A 6,000-nucleotide genomic window follows, 5' to 3' on the forward strand; every position below is an offset into this window, starting at 1 on the left:
GTCTGTCCCGAGCTCACCTGCATGGGAAACTCTGAGAGCCCAGAATATTTTAGACAACTTTGAAAGTTTGCTAGCGCAAGCTTCAGGCCAGACCCAAGTTAATAGTTGGTCAATGTTTCAAGTTCGTTGCAGACAGGCCAATATGATTTATAGGATATTTATTTTTATCTGGATATTTTCTACCTGCAATGTTTTATTTGTTGGCTTTATGTAGGTGTATTTTTATTTTACATAGATGGCAATAGAAGTAATGTTTTACATTTTGTACCATTTTCATTGAGATTTGGATTTAAATTTGATTAAATGAGATGGTATACATTAAATGAAACTGTTGCACCAAAATGTGCATATGAAAATCATAACTGGCATGCAGATTGGTAGAAATGAAAAGATAAATTGGCATTCCACATGAGAAAGGTTGCCGAATCCTAGTGAAGCCTATTACCGGCAACTTCGGGAGAGTAATGGCTGAATCTGCGAAAGCCAGCAAGAATGGGAGAAGAATAGTTGGGTCAGAGCAAGGTTATTTTCTTCTGGTTATCTAGATCTCTGGCATCCTCGAGGCATCAAACCCCACGCTTAAAGCATCAGACAAGCTCAATGAATATAGTTGATTTTATTAAAACACATAGGGTGTGTCTATATATACAGTTGAAGTCGGAAGTTTACATACGCCTTAACAAAATACATTTAAACTAAATTTTTCACAATTCCTGACATTTAATCCTAGTAAACATTCCCTGTCTTAGGGCAGTTAGGATCACCACTTTACTTTAAGAATGTGAAATGTCAGAATAATAGTAGAGATAATGATTTATTTCAGCTTGTATTTCTTTCATCACATTCCCAGTGGGTCAGAGGTTTACATACACTCAATTAGTATTTGGTAGCATTGTCTTTAAATTGATTCGGGTAGCATTCCACAAGCTTCCGACAATACGTTGGGTGAATTTTGGCCCATTCCTCCTGACAGAGCTGGTGTAACTGAGTCAGGATTGTAGGCCTCCTTGCTCACACACGCTTTTTCAGTTCTGCCCACAAATCTTCTATTGTGATGGCCACTCCAATACTTTGACTTTGTTGTCCTTTAAGCTATTTTGCCACAACTTTGGAAGTATGATTGGGGTCGTTGTCCATTTGGAAGACCCTTTTGCGAGCAAGCTTTAACTTCCTGTCTGATGCCTTGAGATGTTGCTTTAACATATTCACATAATTTTCCTGCCTCATGATGCCATCTATTTTGTGAAGTGCACCAGTCCCTCCTGCAGCAATGCACACCCACAACATGATGCTGCCACCCCTGTGCTTCACAGTTGGGATGGTGTTCTTCGACTTGCAAGCCTCCCCCTTTTTCCTCCAAACATAACGATAGTCATTATGGCCAAACAGTTCCACTTTTGTTTCATCAGACCAGCGGACATTTCTCCAAAAAGTACGATCTTTGTCCCCATGTGCAGTTGCAAACCGTAGTCTGGCTTATTTATGGCGGTTTTGGAGCAGTGGCTTCTTCCTTGCTGAGCGGCCTTTCAGGTTAAATCGATATAGGACTGTGTTTTACTGTGGATATAGATACTTTTGTACCTGTTTCCTCCAGCATCTTCACAAGGTCCTTGCTGTTGTTCTCGGATTGATTTGCACTTTTCGCACCAAAGTACATTCATCTCTAGGAGACAGAACGAGTTTCCTTCCTGAGCGGTATGATGGCTGCGTGGTCCCATGGTGTTTATACTTGCGTACTATTGTTTGTACAGATGAATGTGGTACCTTCAAGGCATTTGGAAATTACTCCCAAAGATAAACCAGACTTGTGGAGGTCTGCAATTTCTTTTCTGAGGTCTTTCTTGACTGATTTCTTTTGATTTTCCCAGGAAGAAAAACACTCACTTATTTTACCATGAGGAAAATGGTGATTGTAAATAAAAAATGTAATGCTGAGATAGATAACTGAGGATGGATCAACAACATTGTAGTTACTCTACAATACTAACATAAATGACAGTAAAATGATGCAAGCCTGTACAGGATAAAAAATACTCGTAAACATGCATCCTGTTTGCAATAATTCACTAAAGTAATACTGCAAAACAAATGTGGCAAAGAAATTAACTTTTTGTCCTGAATACAAAGGATTGTGTTTGGGCCAAATCCAACACAACACATCAATGAGTATTTTCAAGCATGGTGGTGGCTGCATCATGTTATGGTATCGACTCGGAATATGGAGGTTTTTTTAGGATACAAATAAACGGAGTAGAGCAAAGCACAAGCAAAATCCTAGATGACAACTTGGTTCGGTTTGCTTTCCAACAGACACTGGGAGACAAATTCACCTTTCATCAGGACAATTGTCTAAAACACAAGGCCAAACATGCATGGGAGTGGCATACCAAAGCGACATTGAATGACCTGAGTGGCCTAGTTACAGTTTAGACTTAAATCGGCTTGAAAATTGAAGAGCTTGAAGAATTCTTTAATGAATAATAGGCAAATATTGTGCAATCCAGGTGTGCAAAGAAAGACTCACAGCTGTAATCACTGCCAAGGGTGATTATAACATGTATTGATTCAGGGGGTTGAATACTTATCCAATCATATATATATACATATTGTGTAGATCGTTGACAAAAAAATGACTATGAAATTAATTTGAATCCCACATTGTAACACAACAAAATGTGGAAAAAAGTAAAGGGGTGTGAATACTTTCTGAAGGCACTGTAACTTGTTTGAGTTACACAATACATTTTGAGATACTTTAGGATGATTTGGACAGGTAGGGCAAACATAAAAAGAGGGGCTATACATGAACACCTCATCATACTGAGCATATTAATAGTGTGATATACAATGTAATGTTGGTCCACTATTTTATTTATTTATTTAAAATAAGATACCTAGACTTTAGCTTTTAAGAATCAATTACTCAAAAATGCCCAAATAAAATGTATACAATTCATTTGAACACACTAATCACTAATTTGGGGGGGGGGCGTTTTTCCCCAATAGTGGGGCAAAACTGCCCCTTTCTAAAGTTTCTGTTTTTATTGAGTAACAAAAAAAGCATTCTGCCCACTTATTTCCATTCAAAATGTGTTGGCCTAATGATAGCCAGTATGCACATATCTAAATCTGTCACGCCTTGGTCTTAGTATTTTGTGTTTTCTTTAATTACTTGTTCAGGCCAGGGTGTGACATGGGGTTATTGTATTGTCGTATTGGGGTTTTTATAGGCATTGGGATTGTGGTTGATTAGGGGTGTGTCTAGTATAGGCTTGGCTGCCTGAGGCGGTTCTCAATCAGAGTCAGGTGATTCTTGTTGTCTCTGATGGGGAACCGTATTTAGGTAGCCGGGGTTTCACTTTGTATTTCGTGGGTGATTGTTCCTGTCTCTGTGTAGTTTCACCAGATAGGCTGTAATTAGGTTTCACGTTTCCGTTTGTTGTTTTGCTTTTGTATTAAGTTATTTCATTTTTCGCTCTTCATTTATTAAAGACATGAGTAACCACCACGCTGCATTTCGGTCCGACTCTCTTTCTACAAACGAAGAACGCCGTTACAAAATCTTACCAAACTTTGTGTTTTCAGGTAACCTTTTCTCCCCAAGTTACCCATTTCCTGCTTGCAATGCAACACTTCAACCACCAGTAATTGTGCGCACGCATGGTCTACAATTTGCAGGTAGTTTAAGCACATTCTAACATCAAGTAACATTTTTATAAATGCCAGACTTTGCGTGAAAACTGGTGCGCGCACGCTTTGGGGTATATTTTGTATGTACTCATCATTTGTAAATGAGGCCCCAGGTCCCTAAATCTGTCACAGATGATGATGAGAGGAATGATTGATGGTCTCTCTTTGTCCCTGTACAAGGTTATGTTCAATATGTGGAAAAAGTTTAGAAATGAGATAGTACTTCCTGAACTTGTCCAATTAGAACACTTTCCTTTCCTGTTGCATAACATATTGGCCTGGTCCTACAGAACAATATGTTTTTCACTGCTGCAGAGAGAAGAGACAAAATATTTATATATTTTGAATGTCTTCAGATTGTGATATACTGCAGCTCAGTCATTCTCAACACATATCGAATCTGTGATGTTGCAAAAAAGAAACAAGACGAAAAAATTTAAACTTGAGCATGCATCACTATTCAGGTTTCCCTCAAGAATTTCCCTCTATTTAGCGCCATCCATCATTGCTTCAATTCTGTCCAGTTTCCCAGTCCCTGCCGATGAAAATGATCGGGATGGTGTTCTCGGGGTGATTAGAGGTGTTAGGTTTGCACCAGACATAGCGTTTTCCTTGATGGAAAAAAGCTACATTTTAGTCTCCTCTGACCAGAGTACCTTCTTCCATATGTTTGGGGAGTCTCCCACATGCCTTTTGGCGAACACCAAACGTGTTTGCTTATTTTTTTCTTTAAGCAATGGCTTTATCTCTGGACACTCTTCCATAAAGCCCAGCTCTGTGGAGTTTACGGCTTAAAGTGGTCCTATGGACAGATACTCCAATCTCCGCTGTGGAGCTTTGCAGCTCCTTTAGGGTTATCTTTGGTCTCTTTGTTGCCTCTCTGATTAATGCCCTCCTTGCCTGTTCTGTGAATTTTGGTGGGCGGCCATCTCTTGGCAGATTTGTTGTGGTGCCATTTTCTTTCAATTTTTTTATAATGGATTTAATGGTGCTCCGTGGGATGTTCAAAGTTTCTGATATTTTTTTATAACCCAATCCTGATCTGTACTTCTCCACAACTTTGTCCCTGATCTGTTTGGAGAGCTCCTTGGTCTTCGTGGTGCCGCTTGCTTGGTGAACCACCCAAGCTACTGCCTGTTCACCCCGCAACCATCAAGAAGGCGAGGTCAATACAGGTGTATCAAAGCTGGGACCGAGAGACTGAAAAATGTCTTCTATCTCAAGGCCATCATATTAAACAGCCATCACTAACACAGAGGCTTCTGCCTACATACAGACTTGAAATCATTGGCCACTCTAACAAATGGATCACTAGTCACTTTATGAATGCCACTTTATTAATGATGTTTACATATCTTGCATTACTCATCCCATATGTATATTCTGTATTTTACACCATCTATTGCATCTTGTCTATGCTGCCCGGTCATTGCTCATCCAGATATTTATACAGTACCTTGCGAAAGTATTCGGCCCCCTTGAACTTTGCAACCTTTTGCCACATTTCATGCTTCAAACATAAAGATATAAAACTGTATTTTTTTGTGAAGAATCAACAACAAGTGGGACACAATCATGAAGTGGAACGACATTTATTTGATATTTCAAACTTTTTTAACAAATCAAAAACTGAAAAATTGGGCGTGCAAAATCTTTATGTTTGAAGCCTGAAATGTGGCAAAAGGTCGCAAAGTTCAAGGGGGCCGAATACTTTCGCAAGGCACTGTATGTAAATGTGTACATATTCTTATTCCACCCCTTTAAATTTGTGTGTATAAGGTAGTTGTTGGGGAATTGTTAGATATGACTGCACTGTTGGAACTATTTGTTTGTATTAGGTAGTTGTTGTGGAATTGTTTGATTACATGTTAGATATTGCTGCACTGTCAGGAACTACAAGCTCAAGCATTGCGCTACACTCACAATAACATCTGATAACCATGTGTGTGATGCTTTGATTTGATTTGATGAGCACCATGAACCTGAATTCCCTTGAATTTATCAGTCCATGTTTACTGATTATATAGCATTTGCTTCCTTTGGCATAGGCTACACCAAATTCATTAATAGACTTATGCATTTGGCCTCGCTACCTGCAACAGGCATGGTCATCCCATCTCACAAATTAATACTAATAAAAATACATTTCCATCAATTGACATGCAAGTTACATAACCTACAACCCTCCAGCCTGCGGAAAGCCCAGGATCCAGGACCGCCTACTGAGGGCACAGTGTTGGCATTTCCCTGCAGGTAGGTTAGAGCTCATTTAGATGTCAAACGGCATGCCACGTCATGACTACACTTTGA

The sequence above is a fragment of the Oncorhynchus keta genome, chromosome 23 (genome assembly GCF_023373465.1).
Source record: "Oncorhynchus keta strain PuntledgeMale-10-30-2019 chromosome 23, Oket_V2, whole genome shotgun sequence".
Lineage (NCBI taxonomy): Eukaryota > Metazoa > Chordata > Actinopteri > Salmoniformes > Salmonidae > Oncorhynchus > Oncorhynchus keta.